This window comes from Rhincodon typus, chromosome 19, assembly GCF_021869965.1.
Source record: "Rhincodon typus isolate 14 chromosome 19, sRhiTyp1.1, whole genome shotgun sequence".
NCBI lineage: Eukaryota > Metazoa > Chordata > Chondrichthyes > Orectolobiformes > Rhincodontidae > Rhincodon > Rhincodon typus.
This window is the reverse complement of record NC_063350.1, coordinates 20,658,150-20,673,541: the sequence shown is the minus strand read 5'-3', so window position 1 is coordinate 20,673,541 and position 15,392 is coordinate 20,658,150. Positions and strand designations below refer to the sequence as shown.

The 15,392-nt window shown below is 39.2% G+C and overlaps 1 protein-coding gene across 7 annotated transcripts in view; it reads left to right on the top strand.

Moving 5' to 3' along the window:
* The window catches only part of LOC109914729 (band 4.1-like protein 1), a 266,765-nt gene that overhangs the window by 695 nt on the left and 250,678 nt on the right, over window positions 1-15,392 (top strand). The gene's annotated exons all lie outside the window — the stretch shown is intronic.

The window sequence follows — 15,392 nt, the reverse complement described above, 5'->3', positions numbered from 1 at the left end:
ACTTGTTTTAGCACTTTTTTCCTCCTGTGCTTCGTACCATTTGCGGGAGTTCCCAACCCACCCCCCCCCCCCCCCCAGCCGATGCAGTGTTACGATGGGTGTGACTGTGAATGTTCTAACAGTAACTGGTGCTGGCAGAAACGACAGGCACTCTGAAGTGCAGCCAGATCCACAGGATGGGGGAAAATAAACAAAGAAATTTCCACCTATTAAAGTATTGCTTCCAAGCTGCTGCCCTGCTAGATTGTTTCAGAGACGAATACTTATACGAATTAGCAGCCTAAAATTTCAACACCAAGTGAACCGCTACTAATTCTCTTGTTACTTGATAGTTTATGATTTTCGTTACTTATTCCAAATCAGTTTTTTTTTTACAATAGCCTTAGGAAGCAGCAGGGAGCAGCGTCTGCTTTGCACTGACGTGCTGTCTGCATAGTTACAGGGTTAATAGGAAAATGGCAACTAGAGGACTCAAGAAGCGTGTGAAATGCTGGGCTGGATACACTGGGATCTATGCTATCTAATAATTCCATAAAATGCCTTGTAATAATTCCAAACTAACACGTGAAACGCAAGGACGTTATTCTACAGTGATAATAAATCAGGAATGGTAAAACAGTAAATATGACTGACATGACTCTGTAAAGGTTCGTAGCTCATGCTGTGAATGTAAAGGCCAAGTTTTAATGGTGTGGTATACAATAAATCCTGGGTGAAATTTCAGCTTTGTCTGAAATAGGACATAGCCATGTAGTTTGTACCTTGGTTTTATCATTAGGGAAATAAGTTGTATTTTGTGGGTCACTTATTTATCGTGGGGAATGAATACATGGTAGATTCATTTTAATTACAGAGACTTTTTATGCTTTTAAACTGCATATTTTGATTTGACACTCGATTGGTAGTGCTGCTGCATCCACAGCCAGAGGTTATTTGTGCAAATCCCCCTCCAGATGTACTCTATTTAGGCTGGCTGTTCATTGCAGTATTGAGAGAGTGCTGTATTGTTGATAGTATTGTGCTCCAGACGAAGGCTGCTTTTTTGATTGGAAGAGCACAATCTTTTGGAACTATCTGAAGAGCAGTTTGATGCATCAGTCAACAGCTTTTTTAATTTCAAAAATATGCTTCATTCATAAAAAAATCTTTGTATATAAACATTGACACAAAAGCAGTTTGGTTCTTCACAGTTGCATATCAAGTAAAACAAAATATTGGAGTTTGACTGAACACAAAATCAAAGACCCCTCTTGCACATGCAGTACTAATACTTACACACATTTGACACGCTAGGAGGGTCCAATAACTGAATGGGCCCCCATTTACCTTCAGCAGGAAAACCCCAGATCGTGGTCTTTCCCCACTTTGCCTTGGCGGCAGCTGCCCCAAGCTTTGGTGCGTCCCTGGACATAGTCCAGGACCTTGGAATGTGCCAGTCTGCAACACTCAGTTGGGGTCAACTCTTTGTTCTGGAAGGCCAACAAGGTCAGGCAAACCAAAGAGCGTCTTTCACCAAGTTGATGGTCCTCCAGGCACAGTCGATGTACAAAATCTTGGGAGAACCGCATCGCCAAAGTGATGTAGAAACTGGTCCTTTGTCCCTGTCTATTCCAGTAAAAACCTGCTTATAAGGTGTGAGACACTGTCTGTTGTACGTAGTATAGGTCTAGCCCATCCCCCAAAACAGTGCTGTTTCATTCTCCCGAGCCATCTTCCGTTTCATCTGGAAGCCTAAGACAGACTGGGTCTGCAGGGACCCCATGTACAAAGCTCTGGATAAGGGGGGGAAGAACATGCCCACTGTTGCCCTCATCTTGATAGCCACCTTTTGTGTGTGGCTGCATCAAGGTCTGCGTAGACCCTCGGTGCACAAACAGCAAGTGTCACCAAGTGCTGAGGTTCTACCTGTCCCTGGTGTTGCGAAGGATGGGACTGGCCTCATTGGTGCAGAACATTCCAAGTAGTTGGACCTTTCCGTATCACCTATCCTTCGTAGAGAAATTTGCAAAGTAAAACACCTTTGACCACAAGTCCATCAGGAAATGGTCAGCACGTAGCATACTTGCGATCCTGTGGGAAAAGGAGAGGGTGGATCCTGTCGTGTGATTCCCTGAGCAGACTGTCAAAGTAATTTGGCAGAATGCCTCATCACCAGAATTTTCCAACAAACACCGAGACGTCGCTTGGCTGGTAATGAGAAGGGCATGACCTGTGAGGTCCTTTTATGTATGCCCGGTCAGCCTGCATCACCATATGCTACCCTTGAAGTGGCTGCAGTGGGGTTGACACTGTCATGCATCTCCTTCTGGAATGTGCCTCTGCAAACGTGAGGTTTATTCCAAGCAGCTCCGTGATGCAGGACTCTGTGCTGTACGGTCTGTTCCCTGGGATGCACACCGTGATGCATCAGTTAACAGCATTAACGTCAATTTAATTCAAGTTTATTCACTTTATTTGCTGCTTGTGCAATCTTGCTATGCACAGTTGTCCAGCTCTCTAAGAATGAGTGACTACACTTATTCATTTATTTATATAAAGAAGGAATTTGATGTGAGATATGCTGCAAGTTTGGAGGGGTATGCGAAAGATTAAAGGGCTTCATGTTCTCCTTCAAGAAAAAGACACTTGTGTGTTCAAGTTTGACAGCATTGAATTTATTGCTTGTCTCATGTATTGTTTGTGCTGCTCAGATTCTGCTTGCTTAGTGTTTCTGGGATTATCTTTGTAGTTAATTGTAGCAACACTGTAACTGCAGACTTGATACAGTCACATTGCACTTTTTGCAACTGCCCACTAAATAATTTGTGATTGAAATGTGTAGATGCTGCAGATTTTTTGTTTTTGTTTTTTGTTTGTTTATTTGATTTTCGTAAACAGGGATCAACAGGAATATGAAAATTATCTTTGTCCATGCCATAAAGTCTATTATAAATGATTAAAAATTATTATGTAGCATATATTTCATGAAGTATAGAAAACAATTTCGGTGAATTAAATTTGTCAAACAAAAAAAACCAAAGAACTGTGGGTACTGGAAATCAGAAACAACAACAGAAATTTCTGGGAAAACTCCAGCAGGTCTGGCAGCATCTTTGGAAAGAAAGCGGAGATAACATTTCAGGTCCAGTGACCGTTCTTCAGAATCGTTCAGAAGAAGGTACGCTGGACCTGAAACACTACCTCTGCTATCTCTCCACAGATGTGGCCAGACCAATTAAATTTGCTAGTTGTCTGTAATGTTCAGAATCATTTGTGTTATTACTCTTCTAGCAATACCTACAACTTCACTGGCACTGCCTGCTTTTGTGTTTCTCTGCAAAAATTTGTTGCAGTGAAGCTGACTCAATAATTATGGAAAGCACCTTCATGAATGCTTTGCACTGTTTTAATGCAAAGTTGTTCTGCTTACTGCCTAGAGTTTACAAACTCTTGGAGCTGCAGAATTACTGCTTTAGTGTAAGGGCTTGATAGTGCAGTAATCCATTACTAATGACATCAGTTCTGCACCCCTAACTTCTCAATGGAAGTTTGTTTCCCTGTACTTGTACTTTTTCCCATTGTAGGTATTCATACTTGATAATGGAATAACCCTGTACCATGAGGTGCAATGCAATTGATGGCAACACTGTAAAAGTTTGCAACAAAAGTGCCATTAAGTTATGGTTCAGTCATATCAAAGCCATTTAATGCTTTTTATTATATTATGGAGATGTTCCAAAATAGTTCACAATAAGTAAATTCAGATCATAAGTGTTTTTTTACTTTAGGCAAAATGGCAGGCATTTTATACACTCCTGGATATCTCAAACAGACTGGTTAATTTGGTCTTGTTGATTTGATGAGAATTTCTTTTTGTTCTTTTAATTCTTTGCATGTTGGTGTCATTGCTTGTTTCTCATCTTTAATTGGTTTTGAGAAGTCTCTTGAACTGCTGAAGTTCAGAGGGTAGAGATACACCCACAGTGTTGTTTGGAAGTGAGTGCCAGGATTTTGATCCAGCGATGGATACAGAAACAGTGATATAATTCAAACTTATGATGATTTGTGACTTGGAGGAGAACTTGCAAGTGGTGATATTCCTGTGCTTCCCTTAACCTCCTAGATAATAGAAGATATAGACAGGAAAGGAGCTATTGAAGGAGGCTTGTACTGCAATATTTCACCATCTTGCAAATATTATGTATTGCTGTCATTGTGCATCAATGGGAAGGGAGTAAATGTTGAAGATGGTGGATAGGATGTCAATCAAGTGAGTTGCTTTGATTAGAGTCAAATTTCTTAGGTGTTGTTGGAGCTGCATTCATTCAGGTAAGTGGAGAATATTCCATCACAGTCCTGATTTGTGCCAATTAGATGCTGGATAGGCTTTGAGGAATCGGGAGATGAGTTACTAGCCGTAGAATTCCTGGCCTCTGTTCTGTTGTAGTCAGTGTTTTTATGGCTGTGTCCTGTTAAATTTCAGTTCAGTGGTAATCCCCTGGATGATGATGGGGCATTCAGCAATGGTAGCACCATTGAAATTGAAAGGGAGATAGCAATCTCCAACAAAGAAGACTTTAACTATTTGCTGGAACTTCTTTGGTCTGAATGTGACTTACAACTTTTCAGGCTTGCACTGATAATTGGTATGTGAGCGTGCATTGCTTCAGCAACCGAAGAATAAAAATGATGCTGAACAATGTAAAATCATCAGCAAACGTTGGCATTTCTGACTATATGTTGGATAGAAGGTTATTGATGAAGCAGTTGAAGATGTTTGGGTCTAAGACTCCTACCACAAGGAACTTCTGCAACAGCCTTCCAGGGCTGAGGTGATTGGACTTCACCAAATACCACCATCTTTCTTTGTCCAAGGTATGACTCCGACCATAAGAGAGTTTTCCCCCAATTCCCATTAATTTCAATATTTCTAAGACCCCTTGATGCCACAGTGAGTCAAACATTGCCTTGATGTCAAAGATTGTCACTCTTACCTTGTCTCTGGAATTCCTTTTTTTTTTGCCTGGTTTGGCCAAATCTGAAGCTGAGTGAACCTGATGGAACCAAGACTGACCATTGTTTAGCAGTTTATTGCTATTTAAATGCCATTTCCTGGCATGGTCAACAACATTTCTATAACTTTACTGAATGTTTGTGAGTAGACTGATTGGATATATCTTGCTTTTTGGGGAAAAGATGTGTCTTGGCAATGTTTCACATTGTTAGGAACGTGTGGTGTTTTCACTTTGCTTTAAAAAGCTTGTTTCGGTTTAAGGCTAGTTAAGGAGTTAGTTCTGAAGCAAATGCCTTTAGTACTATTCATAGAATCCTCAGATGGAGGCCATTTGGCCCATCAGGTCTACACTGAAATTCCAAAAAGCATCCCACCCTATAATTCCACTTTCACCATAGATAACAAACCTGCACACTACAGGGCAATTTAGCATGGCCAATCCACTTGACCTGCACATATTTGGACTGTGGGATGAAACCGAGCACCCAGGGGAAACTGACACAGACATGGGGAGAACATGCAAACTCCACACAGACGATTGCCCAAGGCTGAACCCAGGTCCCTGGCAATGTGAGACAACAGTGCGAACCACTGTGACACCACTGCCCTGTTGCTGGTATATTGTTGGACTCATGGCATTTTGTAGGATCCAGTGCACCCAGCCTTCAAATAAAGGCAAAATACTTCAGATGTTGGAGATCTAAAATATAAATAAATTGCTGGAAAAAATCAGCAGGTGTGGCAGCAACTGTGGAGAAGAAGAAAAACAAGTTAACATTTTGAGTCTAATGACTCTGCTTTGAAAGAAGAATCATCTGTTTTTTCTCTCTCCACAGATGGTCCTAGACCTACTAGACCAGCACCACTTGCCTTCAGCTGTCACTTGATTATCACATTAATTTAATCAAATTGGCTGAACTGTGACATTGGTGATACTGGGGAGTTCAGGAAGAGACTAGGGAGGATCATCCACTTGGTACTTTTGGCTGAAAATGATTGCAGATTCATCAGATGTTGGTGGGACTCTGTGAACTTCAAATGGTACTCTGGGGTCTTCTACTTTTACCTGAGCTGCCAAAACAGCACTTCAATTTAAAATCTTAACATCTTGCTGATCCTGCAGAAGTCTGCAGATACTGCTTCATTTATGCAATGATAGCAACAACTTGACCAGTTATGTTATGCCCTCATTGCTTAATTCAAAGCTTGGTGGTTCAAGTACCTATTCAGAACTGGAAGTACGGGAAATCAGGGTAACACTCTTGTGCAACATTTAAGGAAGTGCTCCATTTATCAAAGATGCTGTCCTTGAGGGCTAGTTAAAGATTTCACTGCTGTCTTTGCCAATTTTTTTTTTCAACTGTCCATTGCTGCCTGCAGTGCATTTAATTGTTGTTTTGAGATTAGCTATCTATAATTTGGCTGCCTCATTAACTTGTGTCACAATTTCTGACCAAAGTAATTTATTGTATTGAAGCACTTGACATTTCTGAAGAATGTGAAATCGAGCGCTATAAAAGTATATCTTTTCATATTGTCAGCAACATCAACACATTTCAGTACATGTTGAGTTCCTCTCTGGAATGTACTGTAAAACAGCCCAGAATATAGGAAGCGTATTTAGCATCCATGCATCCCTGCTGTAATATCCACTGTTAATATATGTCCTAATGAGATGTAACTTTCAGATGGGGCAAGTTGTGTGCCATGAGACCTTTTTTACCTCTTCCACTTGTTGTAAGGCTGTAAATGGCTAAAAGTGTTCGACATGGTGTCTCCTGCAGGTCAATGCATATATCTACAGTACAAATCTAGACCTGGGCAATTCTAAGCCTTTTGAGGGAAAATGACCTATTTAAATTGGCAAACTGTGTAGTTGAAAGAACTAAAGTGCGCTAAAACAATGTTTTAATTAACTTAGTAAAGTTAAAATTTTGTGAATGTGTTATAATCGCAGTAAAGTGTGGGTTTTGCTTTCTGACAAAAGAGCAAAGTGTTAATTGCAGTATAACTTGAAATAGCTTGCTCATTGTGGTGTTGTATGTTAATTGTTCACTTTTATGAAGCAAATGCTTATACTCAAAATAGGCAAGCTTGTGAGCACCTGTTAAACTTAACTGCATTTCAGTGACTAGAAGAAGCATTGAGACTTGCAATGCATTTCGCCAGCAGCATTCCAGTTGCCTCAGTCAGATTTACAAAGTTTTATCATCCACCAAAAATATAGGCCTAGTAATTTAGAAGCATTAGATCTGTTTTTTGGTATTAAATGGCCTTCCAAGACTTCAATATAGTAAACAGTGTGTACTCATTACAAGCTGGAAATGAACTGGTGGCCATACTGGTAAAGGCTTAAAAAAAAAATGACACCTAGTGCCCATAGCTAAAACACAGGGTGTGCAAGCAAGAGGCCTAATGCACCTTCTGAGGTTCACTTTTTTTGGTTTGCTCTGAGGCAGACCACAGCAGTCGCAGTCAAAAATTAAGATGATATTTGGCTTAAATGAGCATTCCTTGTAAAGAAAAGATCTGGGAGGCTACGATGAATAAGGTAACATTTGAAAATGGTCTGATATGAATGGAGAGTTGGAAAGAGAAGGACTGCATTTTGGGATCCTACATTCAAAAAACAGGCTGCACTTTTTGTTTTGTTTCTGGTTGCCACTACAATGCAAATTGTTTGGTCATTCCTTTGGACCTGCTGACATAGTAAATGTATTCACATTTCCAGCTTCTGTTGTCAACTTGCCGCCTCCAAAGTACCCAGGTGCTGAAGCACGTCCTCATTAACAGCATTGTGAAATATTTAGGTTCAATCTCAGCTTGATTTTAGATGAATTAGAAAAAGTATAATATGGTTTTATTTTACGTTACAGGTAACCAGCACTTTTTAACAGTTACGCTTTAATATAGCAGATTCTTGGAAATTCTCCAAGGAGATGCACCTTCATATTGTGAATTTTTGAAACCAGATTGTACTTTTCAGCTTGGTTAGAATGAATTAAAATCTTGATTAATGAATTATTCATTTAATAACATTTAATTACCTTTGTTCTAATTCAAGCCACAATTACTTACATTTTGGTGCTGCCTTAATATAATTGAAATTGTTTCCTAGGCAGTATACATTTAATAGGCTGTTTCATCTGTTGTGGAAAATTGATGGTCAAATGACATGCAAATCACGATCCTGAGCCTACTGTATTCAATGCCTTCCCTTTATTATCAGATAATCTTGTTTAGGTAAGAATGGGGTGTCTGGGATTTGAAAGACACTTATCTCTAAGGATCAGCTTTGGAATAGCAAGCTCACTGAGTGAACAGAAGTGCTTCTTGATATGCTTCAGTCTTTCTCTCACCACTTCGTTCTTGTCTCTGGAGTAAACTAATGATTTTTCAAATGCAGCACCAGTCTTCTTTTGAAGCAGCCCTATACAACTGAGTGAGCTATGTGCATTGGGACTAGCCATTACCCTGAAGGTAATGCAGGATGCCCAAATAATACTGCGGCCTACACCATGTGGTGTTAAATCTAATAGTGCCAGAATAGTTTATTCAAGACAAAACATGTAGTTAGTCCTATGACGTTTACAAGTAATACGGTTTGCCAGGAATCAGTGGTGCAGTAGATGACAAAGATAGTTTCTAGAGATTTTACTTGTTTGTGTATTGATTCTATTTTGTAAATAGTCCGACATTTACATGATTCACTATCATGTTCCAAGTATATAAAACGTTTGTGGCAGATGCAATCCCTATGTCAATCCATAAAAGCCCTGTTGATCTGAACAAATTATTTAACAATTGGAAGAAAAGCATATTTCATACTGAATTTATAACAAGTGAACACAATGTAGTGACAGCCCGCTTGTACTTGTTGGAAACATTGGTATTCTTAGACTGCAGTATTGGTTTCAGAGAGAATGCAGTGGCTTTCTTTTTAGACTGTCTATCTGGAATTGTTATTCATTTCACTCAGGATTTCCTGAACACTTCATAAAGCCAAGTAGACACTGCGCTGCAATCAGATGAGAATTATGTGAGATTGCTCCCGTGTCTATTCCGGTTTTGAGTCTGGACTGGTGTGACAACTTTAAAGTTGTTGCAAAGTGATAATCACAACATAAACACACTTAGGTGTATAGAAAAATAACTTAAATGTTAAAGACCAGTGGTATAACATATTGACCTTCTACAAACAGGTTTTTGTAAAGTTATTGTTTTATGTTATTTTGAGAATCTATGTGCAGCAGATAAAAACAACTAACGTTGCGGAATGCGTTTGTTTTCTTTTGGCTTATTGCTGGTTGGATGACGTGGATAGCTGAAAAACAAGAGTGCAAATTGAAGGATTCCACAAATTTATATTATCAAGGGGACTGAACAAGTTGCAGAGACTGCTACACAGCTGAACAAATTCACTTAAAGAAAGTCTGCGCATCATCTGTCAGCAGTGCTGATCTACGAAAGGTTTCATTTGACTTCTCAGAATGTTTTTTTGTGCTCCTGACAATATGTAGTCAGATTCTGTTGTATTTTAAGGCATGTGGGTGTGGGTGTTGACTAAAAATTAACATCTGTCGCAAGTTGCTGTCACATTGGATTGTTTGCATGCCTTATAAATCTGTGGCTGCACTTCACGTGATAAAGGAGGAAATTAGTTTAATTGTAGCCTATTATTAGATAAACCAGCAAGTAAACAACATACCTTGGAGCTGATTTTATATTAAACAAGCAGTAGAAGTTAATTTGTTAGTGATGTCCAAAATTGTGCATTAATTGTTTAAAGAGAAGTTGTAGTATTTCGTATCTGTACAAAAAACAAAAAGCTCTTTAACTCAGTGGTTTTATTCACTTCCTCAGGCAGTGCTCATATAGCAAGGCAAAAAAAATTCCTGTTTTATAATTATATATTTTTCCCCTCAGGTCAGGAGTACAGTAGCATAGTGGTTATGTTACAGGCAAATAATCCAGAGGCCTAGACTAGTAATTCAGTGAACAAGGGTTCAAATCCCACCGTACCAAATTGAACATTTGAAATATGTTTTAAATCAACCTGGAGTAAAGATTGCTGTAAACTCAACCATGCAACGGTTGGATATGAAGAGAATAGGAAGAATATGTTGTTCCATACTATTCGTGATTGACTCTTAATTGCCTCTTTGGTTTTATCAAACTACTGAAAAGAATAATGAATCAAATTAAATTGTGCACTTGGCATTGGATTAGAACATGATGAAAGCACTATCTACCAAGTGACCAAACAAGGTCCTATTCAATAACCTTTGGAGATGAGAACTAATTTTGGGGAGCTGTTTGGTTCCAAGATTTTTACAGAATTATCCCAAACTCCCAGACTCCACAAAATCATCCATAGTTATATCCTGGTGACTGGTAGGGCAGACACTCCTGATGTGTAGACGCAGTGGTTTACTGTCATATTTGAAAGGCCCTTGCATTAACTTTGGATTCTGTGAAGTCTCATGGGTTCAGGTCAGACATTATCAAGGAAACCTGCTGAATATGACCTACCACCTATCCTCAGTTCATGAATCAGCATTTCTCCATGTTGCTCGTACTTATGGAGGAAACACCTTCAGCTAGAAATGACACAGACTGTCAACGTTGTTACAGTGCAGTCAAAGGCCATTTGGTCTGTCCTGTCTCTACTTGCTGTTCCAATGAACAAATCGCCCAGTACCAGTACATTCCTCCTTCCTGTAACCCGATGCATTCAAATGGCTCAATTGAACTGGCCTACATCAGACTCTCGGGCAATGCATGGCAAATCTTAAACTACTCCATGCGTGAAAGAGTTTCTCTTCGCATTTGAATGTTTCTATTACCAATTACCTTTTAAATCTCTTTTCTTCATCCTTTCGTGAGTAGGAATGGCATCTTCCTATCTAATCTATCCAGATATCTCATGATTTTGATTTTGACTACCTCCATCAAATCTGCTGTCAACCCTGTCCTATCCAGGGAAAACAGTCCCAAGTTGACCAACCTACTTACGTAACTGAAGTTTCTCATCCATGTGGCATTCTTGTAAATCTTTTCTACGCTCTCTCTCTTTATTGTCTTTAGATCTGCTTTATGTCCGTATTAATAAAACCTAAGGATACTCTATGCTTTATTCACCACTTTCTGAGCCTGTCTTGCCCCCTTCAGTGGCTTATGCATATATGCACCCAGGTCCATCTGCACCTGCTCCCTCTTTGGAACTGTATCATTTATTGGATATTGTCTTTCCTACCATTCATCCTACTAGAACTAATCAGTTCACACTTATCTGCATTAAATTCCACCTGCTATTTGCCTGTCCAATCCAACAACCTGTTTGTCCATTTTTGATGTTCTGCACAATCCTCTTCTCTGTTCATAACCCATTCAAGTTTTCACATTATTTGCAAATTTTGAAATTTTGCCCTGCACCCCAAGGTCAAAGTCATTTCTTTAATCAGAAGAACAAGGCATAATTCAGATGCTTTACCACCTTTTTTAAAATGTCCTATATGAAAACCGGTTGTCATTTTCATGAATTTAAACATTTGCTTAAATACGTTCCACGTAAACCAACAAGACATACCTAGCCTTGTTTATCTTCATCCCTTTTAATCCCATGTTAAATTGTTCAGTAAATTGCAATGGTTTACTAATTAAGTTGAGGTGAGAAGGTGCATATGTCAGCTAGTGATTACAGTCTGCAATAGTTTGGCACCTTGCCAAGATTTCTAATACCAGAAAAGGAGTGACACTCTCTGCTTGTCTGTGAAAATCAAATACTTCCACAGAACCTTAATAGATCTACGCGGCATGTTTGTGAGCACCCTAGAGAATATACACCTGTATAGATGGTGGAGTTGGACTGCTGAATATCGAGGTGCCATTTTAAAGATCCCTTTTTGCACTTGTACAAAATGTGATGCATTAAACCAGATGGATGTGGCCTGTGCTGTACAGTGTTTTGACACAGTATGAGAGAAAATGGGTGTGTCAACTGCAGCTGATTTTTGCTGGTTTGGTGTACACACAGCAAATGCAAGCTTTGGAAGATATCTGTATGAAATATTGTCGTTAGATAAAACCAACAAAGCAACAAACCTGACATTGTTATGTTAATTCTCCATTTAAATAATGCTTGCGAATTTCTAATAATGTTTCAGCATATTTGATCTGTGCCTCGGTTAACAACATTTGGTTCTAGAGTGAGGAATTGAAATATAACTTAAGAATCTTAATCAGTGACATGGGTTACATACTTGTGGCAAACAAGACATTTTAAACTGTTACGACCTCCATTCTCAGGAATGCATTTTGCTGACCTGTTTTATAAGAACATGTGCTTGTATCCTGGAAAGAATGGTAAAATCGGCTGTACTTGCACTGGTGTGAGTAACAGGTCATTCTGATCAAAGAGGTTGCCGCCTGGAAACATTGAAATTATATGCTAATATTTGATCCAAGTCTTTACTAGATAGCCGCACTCGCTGAACTGTTGACGATTGTAGAATTTGACTTGCAAATTTAAATATCCCAAACCTACATTTTAAAGAGACAAAATTACATTCTTGTTCTCTCACTCTCTCTCTCGCTCCTCCCTTCCCAAAAACAGATTTTAAGTTGAAACAAGGTGGCTTATGAAGTATGGCAAATGTACAATAAATATCCAACACCAGAGATGTGCGGGTTAACTGGATTGGCCATGCTAAAGTGTCCATAGTGTCTGGGATGTGTAGATTGGGTGAATTGGCCATGGGGGTGTGGAGGGCTGCAGGGATGGGGATGGGGGTGGGAGTCTGGGTAAGTTGGTGTGGACTTGTTGGGACAAATGGCCTGTTTCCACATTGTAGGGATTCTGTGGGCCATTGTGAATATCTATACTTCGTAGCTTTATACTTCAGAACAGTTTCCAAGCTTCATGCTTTTAAGAACCTCAATTGCTTCAGTGACTCCAGGCCCTAAAGCTCTACACATAATAAACCTGGATTTGACTCCAGCTATATTTATCCAACAGCTGTCAGAAAATAACTTTTAAAGAAAATCAAAATGAGCTTTTTTTTTTGGGGGACTTGTGATCATATTCCCTAATATAGGTAAAACCGACTGTTGGCATGAATTCTGGTCTTGTTGAAGTTCTGATTGCAGCATCCTGCTCTCGTCGAGGTGTTAATGAACTCTTGTCTGGTTTTTCTTCCTTCTGTACTGGTCCATTTTCCATCTGGAAAAGACAGCCCTCTGAGGACCGTTGTCTACAAGGACTTCCTGATCAGAAGTGCTCTCTGCTCCTGAACTAGTTGAAATACCCTGTTTTGGGGGGCTTGTAACTTATGCTGTATCAATCAATTGTCTAAGTCCCTTTTGCTGAAGACCATGGGACAGCTACGCTTAAAGTCAGAAGACTATTGCCTTCTTGCCTACCTCCGTTTGAAGGTTAGTTTTCTTTCCTTCTAAGAACAAAACTTTGTTTTCGAATTAATGTACTCACATTAGGATATTCTGGCATCCTACTAATTTTTTGTCTATACTGGTGGAAGGCTAGTTACTATTGTAGCACTGTTAAATTAAGGTATCATGCTACACAGGAAGTACTAAATATGGAATACTAGAAAACTTTTTTTCTAAAGGAAACCCCAATTTCCAACAGATTTTAAAACTGACCTGATTTATTTTCCCAAAAGTAATTAGCATGTAAACAAATAAGGTACTGGGTGATCGATGATAACTAGCTCGATCAGGAAAGGTTGGCTCCTTTTATATTCCGTGTACTATTTTTTTGAGGCCTTACAAATATTAGAGGCCAGAAGCTCCTCAAACTGTCATGACCTGTTCACTTTGCTTTCCCTTGAATCTGCAAGTCAATAATGATTGCTTGTCTTTGAACCTGAAAGTCACCAACAAAGAATAGTGCATAAAATCCAGAAGTGGAACTAGAATGTAGTCACTTAAGTGATTGATGTACTAATAATGTGAGGCTTAATGGAAAAATCAAGGGATTGGGACAAATGGATAAATCTTTAAATAACAGTAGGCACTTTGGCATGACATTGATCATCTGTACCATGAGGTGTCTGGTCCCTTTGCTCTTGAATTGTTGACCTGAACCTCTTCCCTGTCTCTTCCCTCTTGTTTTTGAGACACTGTTTTCAAAATCCAAACTGCTGGTGACCTGTTTCGTGTCTCCTTTAACTCATTTACCGATTTTCTGTCTAATTATGTTTCTGTGTTGTGCTTTGGGTTATTTTCCTACATTCTGAGGAGGGGTCATTTGGTCTGAGATGTTAACTCTGATTTCCCATCACAGATGCTGCCAGAACTGCTGAGCTTTTCCAGCAATTTCTGTTTTTGTTCCTACATTAGAGTTGGGGGCTCCAGGAATAGTATTGAAATTCTTACCATTGCTCCAACTGAATTCAAATAACTCTACATGGGCTAAGGATTGAGACCTTCTTGACCATTTTCATCATTTGATAAATTAGCTTTGCTGTTTGTGGAAATTGCTGTGTTTTCTTCCACTATTGAAAGATACACTTTTTAATCTGGCAGCATTCTGTATTTCATTTTATTTATCATTTGTCAAGCTTTAATAAATCATTAACAATTCCTTTGAAAAATGAGTTATTTTGATTTTAAAATGTGCCATCTTTTACGTGGGTGTATAGCTTTGGACATTTTCCTACTAAGAGTCTCTTAAATATAAGTTTTTAGGTATTTAATTGCGAGAGAAGAATTCTAAGTTAATGAGCAAAATGAAAGTCCTATTCTTTGGGCCAAGTTTTCTTACAAACCAAGTTTGTTTGGTAAGATGTCAGTTCCTCCAGTTATTTTAAAAATATGTATGGAACATAGCGCAAGTAGAATGTTTCTCTGTATTCGCTAATGGTTCTTTTGATTGTGGAGTGTATTTTGTGAAGAGTCTCAAACAATTTTTCTGAATTACTGGACTAGATGTTGTAACCCAGTGAAAAGCAAAGGACTGTCTAAATCAGTGTCCTTGATTCATTCTGTTTTCCTGTCATCCATTTAGTTCTTCCTGCCATGGCATGCCACTTTCCTTTTCTTGTGTTCAGCGGGGTAGAATTTACTAGGCTACATTTCTAACATGCAGCCTCACTGGTCAGGGCTATGAATTGGTCAGTCAGATGTAGAAATGGGTGCATTAGTGTTTTGAAGCAATGCCACTTTTCCTGTAATTAATTTTGATCCCAGTCACTAGCTTGCATTTGCCACAAGGGTTATTTTGTCTGAATAAACAAGCAAAAAAAGGCAGTAATTTCATCCAAGATAACAAGGTGTAGAGCTGGATGAACACAGCAGGCCAAGCAGCATCAGAGGAGCAGGAAGGCTGACGTTTCGGGCCTAGACCCTTCTTCAGAAATGGGGGAGGGGAAGGGGGTTC